General features: G+C 39.8%; 1 long non-coding RNA gene across 1 annotated transcript in view; it reads left to right on the top strand.

Moving 5' to 3' along the window:
- The window catches only part of LOC136102390 (uncharacterized), a 98873-nt gene that overhangs the window by 37524 nt on the left and 43273 nt on the right, over window positions 1–18076 (top strand). Inside the window, exon 4 of the long non-coding RNA XR_010651434.2 lies at window positions 9350–9947. This is a non-coding gene — a long non-coding RNA (uncharacterized lncRNA). The remainder of the gene's footprint in view (window positions 1–9349; window positions 9948–18076) is intronic.

The following is an 18076-nucleotide window of genomic DNA, read 5'->3' as shown; positions in this document are numbered from 1 at the left end:
AATCCTATTTGTTGGCCTGCCACCACTTAGGGGCTTCCACATGGATGGGAAGAATGATGACCACTGTCTGTTCTATTAGTTTCACTGAGCAACCCAAGCCCAAACATGGGAAGATAAGTTTTGGTCTTGCTGAATGCAAGAGCAAAACTGGATTTTAGTGGTATTAAGATTTTACCTCTGATATGTTGACGGCCACTCTGAACTTTCTTTTCTTTGCACTTCTGCCCCGCTCTGTCATTTTATTTTTAGAGAACAGGAAGAAGTGACTACTCCTTTGTTTAAGCCAATAAATCTGAATAGGGTTTTTTTGTGACTAGAGTTAAAGCACTGCTTGAGGTTGTTGCTGTAATATGTAACAATACAGTCTAACAAAGTACCAGCCTACAGTTATTTACCGTACCATGTTTCACACATGAACAGGAGTCTAGAGGCAATGGGCAGTAGTTCTGACAGGTGATTGGACATCAAATGATTAAAACTGTCATTCTGGCCTTAGGAGACACAGAACTAATTGAGCAGATACTGTTTGCCTCGCCAGTAATTCACTAGACCTGTGAACACTGTTGGAAACTCTGCTGAAGTTCGGAGAACCATTGTTGACTTCAGTCATGCTTCTTTCAAAGTATTTTATTTGCCCCTGTAAGGGACTGGTGGTGGCTTTACCGGGGAGTTAAAAGAGCAATAAATCCCACTCCCCTTCCCCGCCATCAGCACTGCCCAGTGTGGTGTGCACTCCTCATCGCATGACGGGACATTGTCACGTGGATGTACGAAGCGTATCAATACATGAAGCACATGCACCCAGTGCTGGTTATGACTGAAAACTGATTGAGACTTTGGAATTGGAGTGTTTGACCAAAGCTGAGGGGAGAATGGAAAATAAAACCCAGTTGTTAAGTTGTTTGGGCATTTACTAGTGTTTTCATTGTAAACAGGGAAAGGTGAAGAATTACTTATACAAAATGAAGCCTCATGTTTGGAAGCTGTGCTCTGCAGGCAGAGCTCTGTTGACATAACCAGATGAAATTCCTGCAGAAAGCCTTTTCCTTTGCCAGTCGAGTAAGTCTAATAGCCTTTCAGGCTAAAACAAACTTTAAAGGATTTGTAACAACAACTTGCTATGGTACTACAGAGACAAAAACATGTTCATAAACTGGGACTAGTCATCTGATAGTGCCTATTTGTCTGACCTACTTTCTACTTGCACTCTGTAAGGAAGCACAAGAAGCAGATTTGGGGATGACAGAAGAAGGGGCAGACCAGAGAGGCAGAATGTTAAGTGGCTTACACACACATTGTATCTCATCATTCTTCAAATATCATAATTTATGGCCAAAAGAGAACGAGTGAGGGGGGATGATGAAAGAATACTAATGTCTGAGGAAACATAAGCCCAGGAGAGTAATTCCTTTCTCTTGGCTGTCACCAGTGGCTGCTGCGGCAGTGGCTATCTCTGGAAAGTCATTGTAAGGATCTCACTGCTTTTTATTTTCCTAAGGTGGATAGAAAAAACAGTCTGTATTCTGAGAAAAGCTTTTTCTCAGATGTTCATGTTCCCCTTGCCAAATGTTGCTATCCCTGAAACAAGGATGGCAGAATGTGTGTCAGTGTGCCAGCCATCCCAGTCAACAGTCTGGTTCACAAGGTGGGTTTTGTTTATTTACCAGATGGTAAGGTGGAGCAGCTAAAGTGTACTTTGCCACACTGCTCTATGCAGCTGAGCGTTGCCTTTTTGGCCTCATTGATCCTGTAGCTGAAGCTTGAACTTAAGTAGTGTGAGCTACTCAGCCACATTTGACAGCCAGCAGCCATAACAAAATCTTACTGGATGTTGGTTTGGAACATTTTAGATATAAAATGTGCTGATGTTTGGATTCTTGAAATCCCTGCTCTTTCTTATGAAGGCAGAATATCTGTTTTACTCTGAAGCTGAAAGCTAAAAGAAAGCACTGGATGCTTTCATTTTCTATTCAATTGAAAACTCAAGCCACTTTTTTCTTAATAATTATGCTTTTTTTCCTGTGCTTCACAATTACTTATGGCAAATATCCATGGCTACTTGTTAACCTGCTGCAAAAACTATTAAAAGTCTTACTGAGGCCAGGAAGTTTGCTATTAATACTAAAGCAGCCTAGTTTGCAGCTCTGCCAACACGACGCACATCCTGATCTGCCCTGGCTTCTGACATTCAGGAAAATTATTAACTTGTAAACTTGTATGGTTTTCCTCATGAATGAATTCTGCAAGAGATACATGTGTAAGTACAGCTTCAATGCGCAGGCAAGGCAAAAGCACCATTATGTTCTCCAGGTCAGGTAAATAAAGTTACGAAAAACGTAGATTCCAACAGAACTATGAGTGGAGGGGGAGCCCTTGAAGTCAGTGAGAGCTGTGTGTGTGGATCTGGTGCAGTGCATAGCACTCAGTTCTGAAATAATTGGGCAATAAGACACAGTGGCCATGTGAACAAAGTAATTAATACACTCAGCAGCACTTATGTTTTGACTGACCTCTTGCCAGAACTAAAAGCAAGAGCTGTGCCAGTCGGCTAAAAGGAGCAAAGGTTCTAGAGCAGGGAGCAGGAACAGCTTGTGTTCTCTCTGGATTTCCAAAGGGGAAAAGGTGTTTGCACACCGGGAGGGCTGGAGTGCCACTCGCCTTTCCTTCCCCTGAGGGTTGCTGTGCGCTGCCCTGACTCCACCAGCCTTTCCTCTTCCTTCCTCACCTACCCAATGGACTCACTAACTTTGTTGGAAAACATGAAGACACTGAAGTTCTCAGCAGCTGTTCCGAAAGTAGCGTAAAGCCTGGTTTATTTCAAGTCAAGTTTTAACGGACAAAATTTTTCTTTAAAGCATTTTCTCTCTTTGCTATTTGTACTGCTGTTGCATCATAACTATATGAGGGATGATAATCACAGCTTTGCTAGCTTTTGCAGCTTTTCCAGTGAAGTATGTGATAATACAGCAGCTTTCATAAAATCTTTAAAAATGTGAACTTGAGTCTAGGCATAGAAAGCCTAAAGAAGGAAGAAGGGCAGTAGGGCAGGGCAAGGTAGAAGAGATGGAGACTTCCACCTTCTAAACATCTAAAGGGTGAGATAATCAGAGGGCATTAGAATTTAATGTTTTTTATAGGGCCTTTCTATAATAAGTTGTTGCTTTTATTCTAGCCTACAGCTGACATACTATAAACAGAACTGGTGAACTAAATAGCAGTCTCAAAGGCCAAAGAATGGCTGGAGGTGGGGTCAAACTCTTTCTCTAGTGCCTAGAATTTCTCCAGGGGCATCAACATGGCGTAGTTGAAACATTTGAAAAGAACAGGTGATGTCATATTATATACTGTAGCTTTCCTATATGGATCATGATCAGCTGCTTTTGTAAGATGACATCTCTTTGTTTTCTTTTTCAGTTTAAGTTAGGCTGATGTGAAACATTACTAAAGTTTTACATGCTAGTTTGCACTTTTTAAAGTGGCTGATGCACCCTTACACAGCTAATCGTAATACTAGCACTTTTCCTTCTGCAGTGAGAAAGAAGGCAGAGCTAGACAGAGAAGAGGTTGAAAATGAGGCTGAGGGGAGACCTTATTGCTGTCTACAACTACCCTGAAAGGAGGTTGTAGCATGGAGGGTGTTGGTCTCTTCTCCCAAGTAGCAAGTGATAGGACAAGAGGAAATGGCCTCAAGTTGTGCCAGGGGAGGTTTAGGTTGGATATTAGGAAAAAATTCTTCACAAAAAGGGTTGTCAGGCACTGGAACAGGCTGCCCAGGGAAGTGGTGGAGTCACCATCCCTGGAGGTGTTCAAAAAGATGCGTAGTTGAGGTTCTTAGGGACATGGTTTAGAGGGGGACTTGATAGTGTGAGGTTAAGGGTTGGACTTGATGATCTTGAGGGTCTCTTCCAACCAAAATGATTCCATGATTCTACTTCTTTAGCATCTAGCAGTTAAATGACTTCATACAGCAGATACTTTACATCCTTTTTCATAACACTAACTGTGCGCTGCACATATCAAACCTCTCTCATGACTGGAGAAATGTCTCCAAGGCTGTCCTATTGATGCTTGAGTTAACAAACTGTAAAGGTCTGATCCTACCTCTGCACTTTTCCTGTCTAGAACTACAGGAATCTGTATCCACATTTTGCTGGTTTATGTGATGAACAAAGTGTAAGGAACAGATGCATTAGATTTGCAGCAATCTTTTGGCCCTGGACATGTATAAGAAACATGGACTTTTTTCATTTGTGTTCATATAGTTATGCCTTGAGTTCATCCTAGTGCCTTGACTCAGTCCAGTAAGCTCTTATTGGCATATTGTTGGTTTCTGAACTAGCAGTATCACACTGGCCTGCAGAGATTTTTTAGCAAAATTGGAATGATGACAGATTGTGACCCTCTTTCACTATCCCTAACAGAAAGCAGGTGCCTCTGAAAAAATATCCTTTAAAACTGTAAAAGAAAACACCCAAAGAGACCAAGGACCCAGCTTCGGCCAGAAATGACCTGAAAAACAATGGAAAAGAGGAAGTTCCCTCCCACACTAAAAGTGCAGGGTCAGTCACTTACAGGCAACCTCTGTGGTGGTAATGGGAAGTTTTAAAGGCAGGAGTAGTGGGAGCCAGGCTATGAAATTTCTGGATATTGGTCCTTCTGTTAACTGGTGATGTGTGAGAAACACTTGGCAAAATCTCAACAGGAAGAGCTCATAGCCTCTTCTCACTTATCCTTTTTCTCCTTTCTTACAGAGGATCAAATGAGGAAGATCCAATCTCTGATTCTGCCATGCTTTTCCCACAGTAGGAGGAAAACAATCAACAGTAGCTAACTAAAGGAACAGTGTTTTGTTATTCTTTTTAATCCAGGCTTTTGGATTAGTCTAACTCAAACCACAAACGAAAACAAAGGTATACTACCTGATAAAAAAATAACCAATATTGACTTCTATACATACCGTATCTATACAGATATTTCCCTGTGTTTGCTGATTCGTACAAATGCTACTGGATAGCACAGAGAACTCAAACAATACCCCAGATGTGTTAACCAAACTAGCACCAGCTGCCAGCTACACTCACTAAAGTCTCATGCTAATCAGCAGGGGTTGGCTGCTAACATGTCATTTTTACTGCTCCTTAGCATAGGGACTGAAGGTCATCATTGTGTGCAAACCCCAGTGTTGGCAGACAGACACAATAATACCAAAAGCTGGCCGTAGCAAACTATTATAAGATGGATCTCTAGAAAGGCCTTTTTATAAGGCCCATCTAATGTGTACAGACTCTGTCATCAGTGGGATATTCAGGATGAATATTTTTGATGAGGGTCTGGAAGAAAATTATCTACAATGGACTCTTTTTTTTAGAGTGTATCTTTGGGCCCACAGGGAACCCAGCTGTTTATACTAATGTCCATAAACTGCTGCCAAGGTTTTGTTGGTCTAATCTAAGAAAAAGGAGCATTAGGTCAAATGCTTATGTTACAGCACTGTGGAAAAAAATATTTATGCAGGCTTCATGTAGGAGGTTTAATCCACAGTTTCTGGTTTTTAAAAATATAATTTAAAATATTTCAAAACTTTTCTATGAATATTGTAAGAAAATATAGGCATATGATGAGGTTTAACTTCAGAATCTATTACTTCATGATGATCTTGACTCAGGAACTTTTTCAGCCACAGGGAACACTCGCTGGCTGCGGTACAACCTAATGACTTGGACTGTCCCTTCAGACTTCATTCCTGCTGCAGCAGACGCAGTCGTGTGCATCGTCGAGGGGCGCTGTGTAAATTATTTCATGCTTAAGTACTCTTTCATCCTATAAATTCTGTATTGCCTTTTATGTCAATAAATTAAGGCATATGATGATTTAACCCCATAAACTATTAGTAGATAGTAAAGCAGGCTTAGAGCAGAGATACATCACCACTTCACAGCTAGCCGTGTTATGGTTAAAGTGGCTGCCTGCAATGTTGGTGGCTGGGGAAGAAGCAGCAAAAAGCCTGTCAGTAAACAAACTTTATTAATAGAAATGTTATCACAAATGTCAACATGTAAAAGCAGATGTGACATTAAATTGCATGTGTTAATTCGCAAGGATTAATTATGACTATTTATAGTTCAAACTATATGAAACAGTATCAAATTTTGAGGAACAGCAACAAGCAATAGTTCTGTTTAGCTGTAATTTCCAACTATTTAATACGTGCTTCTGAAACAAAATGAGTTCCACGGTTGCTGCACAGACTGACTTTGGTGCATGAATGGCATGTACAAGCACCTGCGCTATGCAGCAGTATCTCTCTGGATCACGGTGATCTCAGTTTTACTAGTCTCTTCTGAATGTCCCAGGGACATTGCTGGCAGTTCCACATGTGCTGGAGAAGGATGGGACTGGTTGGGCAGAGGACTAATGATAGATGTAGGAGATCTGCTGCAGGTTTCCTTTGATTCTGAGTTGGTCATTTAGCTACTGAATCTTCACTGACTGGTGTCAGTGTGGATTATGTCACTGACTTCAGCAGAGTCTCCATACTTGTACCTATGCTGTGCCCAAGTGGGCTGGACTACTGAGAAACCTGACACGGGTTTGATCCCTCACCCATTTCTGTGAAGCCATGTTGTTACCCACTAGATACCTTTTGCTGAGTGTGTGTGGGTCTCCTAGGCTGTCTAATACTCCCATCGTCTGCTTTTACAATGTATGATGTCTGAATTATCTTAAGCACTTAGCAGCTGTCTTGCAAGAAGGGCAGATGGGAAAACTGTTGATGGCCAGACAAGTGCAGCATGGTCATATGGGCATTTGGGCAGCCCTGCCCATATGATCTGTACATGTGTACACTTGGATTCGTGTTAAGGGAAATGTAGGTCTGAGTTTTCTTTCCTCAGTCTTCCCTATATCTTCCCTTTATCTTCCTCATGTATGTGACTGGATTTGAAAGTTTAACCAAAGCACAGTTTTGAGCTCAAATTATTGTGTAGGTGTGACATCTGTACTTCAATTCCTCACCTCCAAAAATTTATGAAATAGGACCTTGCTGCTATTTCACTCTCAATGACGATACCACTGCATGTTAAAAAGAAAGGCTGAAGTACTTGAGTACTACAGTGACTGGGGTCATAAAAGTATCATACAGGATCGTATTGTAGTTATGCTGCTCGTTTCTATGGCAACATTCAGCCAAGAATCTCAAGGCTCTTTACAAGTATTCATGAATTAAACCTATGAGGTAAGCGATAGTGATTATTCTTGTTTACAAATAAGGAAACACAGAGGCTAAACTAGTTGATGAAGGTCACACAACAAGTCTGTACCCAGGCCAAGAATAAAAGCTGACTCTGTGGTCTGTGCTTCAGTCACCAGGCTGATAGTCTGTTGGAAGTGCCGTGTGGAGCTGAGAGGAAAGCCTTGTACAAACTCTACAGATTTGTTCATTCAGAAAGTACACTCCAGCTCAGATTGACTCACTGAAGTGACCTTATATTTTTATCTCTTTGTCTAGCTGAACTTTACCCATGTGAAAACATCATTATATCCAGTCAAAGCAGGAATAACATGATTTAAACATGAGTTTTGCAAATCTCTGACAAAGCAAAACTGAAGCCTGTGCTAAAAATGTATTACAATCTTTACATGTATGATTGCTAATCCTTCGGTGGCAAATAGATAAACAGATCCAGTACATGCCTGGTTCATTTCAGTGGCTACATAAATCAAAGAAAACAAATGCATTTACCCTGAGAACAACTATGAGTTTTTTTCTGAGGTTACCACTGAGATATTGAATTCATTATATGATGAAGAAATAGAGTTTGTTGATAGATGACAACAACAAAAAACCACACCGTTTTGTGAGTCTTTTTAAACCACTGATAAGGAAAAACTGTAAAATATTAAACTTTTTTGGTATCCAGCCTCTACTCCTCCCTCTGAGCATCATGCTTGCCAACACTAGAATATTGCAAATGGAGGCATTAGAGGAGAACAACAGCCACACCTTTTAAACTCCGTCTTCACACTGGATCCTGGTTGTAGAATGAAAGAGTGGAAAACAAGAAGTATGTTCTTAGGGATGTTTTTTTCCCGTCCGGGCTAAACAATAAAAAATGCTTTCTTGATTCCCCATCTGTTAGGCATATAGATGTCTGACCTAAGGCCCACTTATTTTCTTTCTTCTAGATACCATGCCTTACAGTTGTTATTATGTGGATGTTGGTCTGGTTGTTTACTATATCCTTGTGGTCATGCTCTTTTTTTTTGTCTGGGTGGCTGTGACTGAGTATTTTATACTGCTTGGCAGAATGGTTTGCTGCTGTTTTCTCACGACCACTGACTACTATGGATGTATTACGGTTCTGTTGAAGAAGAAGTCAGCTGGGTGGATGGTGGTAATTTAGTGAGGAGAAGTCTTGTGAGAGCCAAGGATCATGTTTAGCAACGTTTCCAAGTCCGACTAAAAAGTTCACAGAAGTGCAAAGCGGAAAGGAGGCTTATGGACTGGTTTTACTGCTTAAAGGGGGCAAAGCAGGGGTGGGATAAAGACAGGAATGGGGAGGACCGGCATTGCCCCACAAAAGATAAAGCATATAGGCATATATATCCCATTCTGAATCAATATCAAATAATTTTCTCAGCTGCTCAGAAATCCCCCCCCAAGCATTAAAATCAGTGAAACACTGAAAGGATAAAGTGTAAATGTCACTTAAGGTCTGATAATCAATCTGCATTTTGATCGCTGTGTTGAGTGACAGCTGTACCTCAGCTGCCACTGTGCCCTCTGGGCTGGGCAGTCAGAGATAGGGATGACTGTGTGCTGTGCTACTTCTCAAATTTTTCAGTTTATTTATTAAACTTTTTGCTAGCTGTTTTCTGAAATTTTTGGAGCAGCCAGGCTTGCTTGAAAATTTGTAAGTAGCCGAACCATCCAGTATTACCAGTCTTCAGCTTGTGTTACAAAGGATCATTTGAACGTACAGTGTCTCTGTCAGGTATGGGGCCAGACTTGCCAGCTGATTTTGACCAGCTGTGGATCCAGGTATACTGAAGTTTTACAAATCAGAGAAAATCAAACGGGAGAAATGTAAAAACAGAACATAGTTGAAACATTGACTCTACTTGACAATCTCAGGCTCAGGCCATTAGTTATTCTTTTCAAAAATGATATTCACATTAATCTCACATAGATCTTCACCATTGTGTCAATAAACATTTAAGTGGGAACACTTCAAAGAAATTACATTACTGGCTTTGTATTAAAAAGACTTAGTGATCTTTTAGTGCACTGAGATTTTTTTAGAGAAGATGGCTTCTTCTGTATATATCTAGTTTTGCTCTCCTTTCACAGATTGAAGACGAAGCAACCCACTGCAATGAGATCTGTAGGGAAGACCACCTTTTAAGTCCTTTGCCTGCCGTGTTGCTGCTTATGAAGGAAGAAAATTCTGGTTGCCATCGTGTCAGCGTGTTGCAGCTCTGTGGAAGATGGGCAGTTAGGAAGTGCTGAGTGGAGACATTTGGTTCTGCTGAACCCACTGGGTCCATGATCCTTGGCATGATTGGTTTCACTCCCTGTCAAATGCAAGTGCTCAGTGTTTCCTAGACTAACCTGAAATTTCTCCTAACATTGGGCAAGATTTATCGATGAGGTAAAATGCACTGAAGAAACTCTGTTGCATTTGGAAACAGATGAATAAATGTCACAGAGAGGACTCTAATGATTAACTGCATGTCAGTGTGAAGTTATGATCATCTTTGTCTGATCAGACCATGGGGTTGACAAATCCAGTGAAGAGAAAGGTTTTGCAGAATGTACAGCTTAGGTCCTGATAGCTGGTCTTTGAGGGATTTTCCTAAATGTCAGTGGAGTGGCCACCCGAACTCAACTCTACTTTGCCTGAAGCTTCCTCTTCTGAACTCTTGTAGGCACAGGAGATCCTAGTCAAGTAAGTAGACCCCTGTTATATTTCTGCAGCCTTGACAGTCAAACAAATTAAGATATTAAACTTATCTTGCTACTTAGGAAATGCAAGTCTATCACTATATAAGTTTCTGATCGTTGAAAGTGCTTCTCTGAAATGCATCCTGGAACAAGTAGAGAAACCAGCCTATTGATAAAAAAGATCCTTTATTGCTGTTCAGATTTGCCTTTTTCTGGACTGATTTGTAAGATAAACTCTGAATTGTCACAGCAGCTGTAGTGCAAATGGTTTATAACGAGTAATTGCGAAACTTTATTGGTGATAAAGAGGAATGCAAGCTTATCTCTAGTTTATGTAGAGACTAAACCTGCTAAGTAAGAAGATGAACATGAGAACAGTGGTGTTTGTGGAATATACCGCAGCTGCCCATCATACCTAATGCTATTTTTCTTCTTCTGTTAGAGCAGAGAAAGCGGTGGGCTAACAGAACCCCGATAAAAGCTGAATGCACCAGATACCTCATATTTCATACCTGGTAACACCTCCGCACGTTGTCTTATTTAAATGGACTTAATAGACATTTCTGAAGCAAATACTACTCAGACAGCATGTGGCCTTCAGGAAGAAACTAACTAAAGAAATTCTACACTCAGGCTGTCACTCCGTTGTTGACACAACTGTGAGGGGATTGTGAACTGGATCAGAGGACCAGATAAGGTTAAAAATAATGCAAACAAAAAGGGGGCAGGAGAAGGTACCAGCTTACTTCTGTGGAAGGGGGGAGGTTTTGCGCTTCTTCCTTGAGCTGAGCTGTGCTTTGCTCTGGCTCTCTCCCCCTCCTGGACAACTGCTTCAATATTTGTCAGGCCCTTCTGTGAAGTGATTTAACTCTCTAGATATAACAGCAGAAAACTAAACAGCCCTGGTTTTTGCTCTGCCATTTTAGCACATTAAATTAGCTCAAAGGAGGGCCTGGTGAGTACCAGAGCTAGCAGGAGATAAACTGCAGAAGCATGACCTCCTTCTCAGAGTTTCTGGGAGCTATTAGTTTAGCTTAGTGCACCTCTGGAAACCCTGTGCAAATAATTGCATCATTCCATGTGGGGCAGGAGGGAGCTCCAGTGCTGAACAAAACAAGTGACTGGCAGAGATGGTAGAGGAGAATTCTGTTGCCAAAATCCCCAGTTATCATGAAACTGCAGTGTCAGCATGAGACAGAAGGGCAACCCATGTCTTTCTGATTCAGAAAGTAAAAATTAGGAGATAAATGATCTGGAGAAGACTTAGTGCTTAGAAGCTGAAGTGCTTTATTTGAAACTAGTAGGAATTTTAAAGAAATGTAGAGCTGAGTATGGAACAACAAATGGAGACTGTAAAGTAAATGGAGATTTTCCCCCTTTAAAAACAAAGCTAATCAGTTGAAAGATAAAATTTAGATTTGCTTATAAAGCAATACTCTGTCTTATAATTGCCTAGAAAATAATTTATTTCTGATTTCGGTAGCAAATTCCAGATCACATCACAGACTGGTAGCCAAACAGCCCTGGCTGGATTTTGAGTACACACATTCTGCATGTAGATCTTGTCTTTCTGGCTCTGATGATGTGTTTGCCCCCTAGGGACTATCACCAATGGACCAGCTCATGATTTAAATTCGTAGTACTTCAGCAAACTTAATTTCTTTCCCATTACAATCATGGGTGTTTAATTAGAGGAAGCAAACTGCACATAGTAGAATAGAACTGAATTAGGAGTGTGTGGATGTAACGAGGACTTCTTCAGTCCCGGAGACACAGCAGATTGTTAGTAAGATGCAAGCATTAAATTCTGAGGTTAGCAAAGACCAGGTTGAGGTAATTGCTAAAATGCCATGGGTAGCTTATATCTGCTCAATGCTGCTGAAAGTGAACATGGAGCTTTAATCTGGTTCTTGAGGACAGAGTCTAAATAAGCTCACTACCGCCTCTGACATTATCACAGCCCATTTATGATCAGTATTTGTATCAGTGATTTTGTGAAGAAGCTGAAGACTGGACATGTCTACGGGAGACATTAAACTTGTTTTGTGGATAGAGAATGTCATTCCTCAGCCATGTTTACTGTAATGCTCATTTCTGATTATATACAATACCTATTAAAGACAAACACTGACATGTGACCAGCCACAGTTTGCATAAAACTACACTGATATACAGAAATTCACCATGAGGACTTGATTTGGTGAGACAGGGGTTTTGATAGGAACACAGGTTTATGGGACTGCCCAGTCTTCTTGGTGATGCTAAAACCCCTGCCAGAGGAAGGTGTTGCTCTTAACATGGATCAGCTCTTTGATCTGCTGCTCAGTGTGACCCCACAGAGTTTCACTGGCACAAAAGAAGGGCAGGAGGGAACAGCTGGGTTTGCTTGGTTGTGTCACTGAAGCACTTTTGTAATTAGCCTACAGCCAGAGAACTAGAAAAGCAACTTGTTTATCCACCTTCAGCTCTCATCTAAATGGGGAACCACTCGTCCCTGTTCTTGTGCTGCTGTTCACTCTTTTTTTTCAGTTGTGCTGTTGGAGGTTGCGTGAGGCTGTCTGTAAATTGTTCACTTAAATGATTCATGTTGAAAAGCCATTCCCATTCCTTATTTTAAGTTCTGACAGTTAAACTGATACTGTGTTAAACATCAGTCCTACATAGGTAGTTGCACAGCACAAATAAGAAGAAAAACTGTTGGCCAAGGATAAAGTACATTATTGGTTTGGTTGTAAGTGAAAATCTGAATAGAACTGCCCTTTAAATGAAAGATGCAGTTTAAAACTGTCTTAGATTATTAAAACAGTACACTTTTGTGGGAAGGCAATCTTGCACTTTACATCTTCCTCTGTGAGGCAGGTTTGAATCACTCACTGATACTCATGGAGAAGCTTGTACCAGTTTGCCTATGTGGTTTGAAACTGATGCTCTAGTCATACTGATTGTTCAAATTCTTTCCTCATTGCTTAGTTAAAAGCATTGATCATCTTGCTCCTAATGACCTTCCGTAGCCCTGAAGGGAATGCTGCTGTATGATTACCTTGTTGTTGATCAGATTCTCTTTCCTTTTGAATTGATAGTACTCTGATAAGGGCGCACAGCATTCATTAATTAGGTACAGGAAGAAGCAGCTCTGCTGGTGTGATTTTAATAGTTACGTAAGATCTGAATACAAGGCAAACTCAGGGTGACACATCCTTGGAAAGGTTCCTAGTCAAAACTGTCCTGGAGAGAGCATATCCAGCAAACAAAATTACTCAGGGCAAGGCTTGTCACTGCAAACTGAGAAGAGGCAGCTTGGAAAAACAAATTGAACATCGCCGTAAGAAGGAAATCATGCCAATGAGTTCTGCGAGACTGAGCACATGGTGAGGGTGAGGACACCCTCAGACTTGCCCTCCTCAGTGACACTTGAATGGGTCACTGAGGGCAGAAGAATTAAAAAAGTCATGACTAATACTTGGTGTCTGTGACATGTCTTGCAGCAATAGAACACTCAAATCCTTTGCAGTGCTCTCATTGTTAATTATAGGTCCCTTCAATCATTAACATTGGGTACCTCACAGAGTCCACATCACCTTGCAATTTCAAGATATCTTCTTTACCTCAGGTTTGGTTTTCTGTCTGGTCTAGTTTTAAAACTCCAAGTTAACATGACAGCTGGTGCCAACAGCATGCTAATTACTGAACTTCCTGTAGTGTGAGAGGAAAAAAACCACCCTTTTTTGAGAGGAGTTGAAATTTCTGTGTATGGATGGATGCAACCTCCCCATATTCTGCCTACTAATTACTCCAATCTTGTCCTTTCATATAGTTATTTAAATACCAATCCATAGTGCAGCTGAAGAAACAGCCAAGATAAATTCTTTCTCACAAAGCAGTTAAAAATGCAGCCTCAAATTGAAAGTTATATTTTTCTTAAAACTCACTGTTGTTTGTTAGGCACAGAAGGGGCTTTTTTTTCCCTAAATGATAGTACACTGGGTTAACTTTAGCAAGGAACAAAACAAGGTCTTAAGTAATGCATACATTACCTTCCCATCCCTTGAACACATGGGCTGCATTTTTGCAGGGTATAGCACTGTACCAAAACCCCCAGCATTGCAGACATGATGCTGCAAAGTAATCCAGACTCATTGACAATAAAGCTGGAGGTTTTTCCCACAAAGTTCTTATTCCCAAAGAACATGACAAACAATTTCAAGTTTACGGGTACTCCTGCACTATTTCATGCTATAATTTCATTGGTTGCTCTGCTTGTATTATATTTTTATTCAAGTGAAGAAGCTATGTAAATCCCAGTTAGTAAAACTTCACTAAAAATTTCACTGAACAACCCCTTTCATTATTGGCATTTAATGAAAGCATAATACATAACATTTTCTAATAACATATTAATTCTTTACAAGTACTTCTTTTGGGATAGATGTGAAGAAATAATACACACATGGTATTTTTTTTTCCTACTATACCAGATATTATTATGTTTGAGTGAAAGGTTAGGCAGCTGTTTTCATTTTTCTGGGTGCTAGAGTATGCTTGTGTATGAGATCTTGGCTTATAGGCTGGTATTATTACGCTAGACAGGGGGAAAGATGAGATAGCATGGCTGTAATGTTAACCAACTGTAAAAACGCTAAGTTTTTGAAAAGCGAACACTAATTTGAAAAGTCCTGTCATCTGAAGAGATGTGATCTTTTTGAAGTATATTGTAAAATAGTAATATATTGCATCTGTGTTCGTTGTTTGTTTGCTTTGGTAGAGGGATGGGAGGCTCACAAGAAAGAAGTTTAACTACAGAAGTACTTAGGTTTATGTTTTGTTAACATTTGCAAGGGTTTTATTTTGCATTGACCAAGTACAAGTTCATGTTGACAATACATCATTATTTTTCCAGCTGCTCCTCTATGTGTTAACAAACTAAGATATTGCTTTGACCACCATATCACTTCGATTATTATGTGCCTTAACCCAAATGTAATATCTAATGGATGTAGAAAATTACAGCTCTTGGAGATATTTAAATATGGAACCTCTTCAAGTGTTTAGCTGATGGACTATCCATTTGCCTATTGGAAAGTCAACAATAACCACCACAGGACTGTATTAAAATAATCAAAATCTCTTTAGAGATATTGAGTCACATAAACAAACAGATTATGTATCTTGCAAAATATGTCATTAGTGTTTATTCTTAACATGGTTCTTAGATATTGAAAATACTGAACAAATTGGCTGTTGTGCATAAACATTTGTGCAATTAGTACTGCAAACAAGCACAAGCAATGCTCTTAACAAGGGCTATACAATTATTTCCACAGCATTCCACAAAAGCCTACCTGAATTAGCCTAGCATACTCAAACAGTATGTTTTTTCCCCTAACATAAGAGATCCTCTGTGTATTTGAAAGATTAGCTCATATGAATCTGGCAGCCCGAACTGGAAACCCATGTGTTGTCATGCCAGTGAGCCAGCACTGTTCTGGAGTCTTGCTGAAGGCATCCATGCTTCATTTTTTTTCCTGTGAAAATCTGCACCGAAGTTACTATCCTTAAGTAAAGGACACGTGTGAGTGACAGTGGTCTCACCATTAGTCTCACTTTTAATCTGTGGGGCTTTCTCTGGCCAGGTTCTTATAAGGAGTCAGAAAGAGGAGACCAGGCCCAAGCTTCTGCAGGCCTGCTGAAAGCTGGTGGTCACCGATATGCCCTTTTCTATCAACAAATTAATTTAAACAGGCAGTGAATAATGCTGTTTTACTAAAGACTGAGAGTGTATTTGTTTTGTGGCTTAGCTGATAAACTCTTGACTGATGTGTTTGGGCCTTAATTTATCTCTTTCCAGTTTTACTGGATTGTTTATCACAAGAGCATAATATGGAAGAAAATCTCTCCAGCCCACTCACTGCAAGGCACCAAATAACTCCCATCTTTCCCCAGCCTCACCAAACTCATCATCAGAAACAATCTTCCCACAAACCTTATGTATCGCTAGTGGAAGCAAACTGTGTGAGAACCACAAATGTAAAACTAATACACACATTTCTACAACAACCACAGTAAATGCTCCAGTCTTTGAACAGAAGCATCACTTGTCACATCATACATCATAATGCTTCAGGGTTTTGAATGCTTCTAAAGAACAATTATTATGCTCTAGGTGGTAGTGTGAACATCAAACTGATGACTATTTTTTTGTGAATAGCAAAACTGCCCAAACATGCAGTTTTATGAGGGGTGAAACTAATAAGTTTGAGGTTGTATACGCAAACATTTTTCCATAAAAAAAGAAAAAAAACTGAGAAGCTAGCATAGTTCATTTTGTAAGTTTGTAAGTTCAAAATTTGGTTTTTGAAATGGGGTTTTGATTTGGAAGTTGTCTTCTTTCTTATCATTTTAATAGGAAACCTGACAACCTAGAGATGAAACAAAATACTGGTTTTAGAATAAGTAAAATGTTCTGGGTGAACTTGAAAGGAATGTTTTGTTTATTTTATATTATCCACAACTTGGCCAATTCTATAAATGCAAGGCACACAAAAAAACCCTGCTCATAGGTGCGTGTGATTTTAATTTGCTTATAATGAAGTATTTTGCATTGAGTTTTTCTTGGCCTTTAAATAGATGTAGTGTATACATATGGAGAGCCATGCTTTACAGTTACAGCAGTTTTGAGTGGCAAAACTGTTGCAGAAGCAGCCAGAAGTTGGTCTTCTTTTGTTTGCACAGCAAATGACAATTTTACTTTTCATCTAAACAATAGATTTCTTGTGATAGGGATGTATGTGGATTTTTTATTCCTTAGACTGTAGGACTTTTTGAACAGGACAGTGATGAAACAGAGGGCAGCTATTAATTGATACATGCAGTGTCAGTTATTCTAGTATATTTATTACATTTAAAAAAACATTCTCATCTCTGTGGCTCACATATTAGATGGGTAGCTGGTTTGGTCTTTCTGGTTGCACTACTCTCACTCCCTTCATGCAGCTGTGTCTGTTTTGAATTATATGAACATCAGCTCATGCTGAAACAGTAGCTTTTTAAATTGATTTCACACCATTGTGTCTGTTGAGATCAATCCTTTTGATAGTGGTTTTCTGTGCAATCAGTATGGACAAGAGTGAAAGGCAACTTCTGGAGAGTACATCCCCATAATGTCCTCAGGAGAGTTGAAACCTTGGGCAGACTATGACTTTGTGAAGTCACTCACAACTGAACCTTCTTCCCACCAGCATTGGGCTACACCTTTACATCAAGAAGACTCAGAAAAGCTTTCTATGGCTGAAGAATCAACCATAGAAATGCGTTTATACAGAACAGAACGAGCTCTGAAGAAAAGTGGAAAAATGTTTTTGTTCATAGCATTTAAACTTCTGGTTTCTAAACATTTGTATTTGATTAGCTTCACCCTCAATTATAGCTCTGACTAAGCTTGCAATCCATAATTCTGAGACCACAAAGAAGAATTTCAGCAAAAATACAGAATGTCAGAGTTGACATTCTGGAAATGTGTAAAGGAAAGGATAAACAAATAAAACCAGCCCCCACATTTTGTGCAGGAATGTTCTGTGCACTGGAAATACCTTTATCAAGTACAGTCACAAGAATCACATGCAATGGCAAAGAAAAGTAAGCAGTATGAATTACTGAATGTACTTTTTGTTTTTAAAAAATGTTCTCTAATCTTTGTGCTGGGATAAAAGTCTGAAGAGGATGTCTCTTGGAAGAAAAGTGAGACGTAAAAAGTTATTAAAGAAAAATAAAGATCATCAAACATCCATATGTGATGCAATCTAACCCAAGGGTTGCTAGAGCTCTGTTAAGCCAAATGCAGTAGTCTCCCAAGGCTGTCTTCATGCACAGTTAATTCCACAATCAATACCTTCTAGCAAAATGTGATTAAATATGGTGAAGTTAAGACACTGCTCTAAATTGCCCCCAGAAGAGTTCTTCTTTTTCATCAGCCAGATATCCAAATATTACTGCCAAATAGTGTAAAGAATACATCTCCTTCTCTGGTTTCACCTTTATAAAGCAACAATGATAATTCTGGTGAAGCTTTTAGAGAAATAAGGACACAATACTGAATGACACCTAGGTGTTGCTTTTAGTAAAATTGCCTGTATGCCA

The sequence above is a fragment of the Patagioenas fasciata genome, chromosome 1, assembly GCF_037038585.1.
Source record: "Patagioenas fasciata isolate bPatFas1 chromosome 1, bPatFas1.hap1, whole genome shotgun sequence".
Classification (NCBI taxonomy): domain Eukaryota; kingdom Metazoa; phylum Chordata; class Aves; order Columbiformes; family Columbidae; genus Patagioenas; species Patagioenas fasciata.
This window is presented reverse-complemented; position numbering and strand designations above follow the sequence as displayed.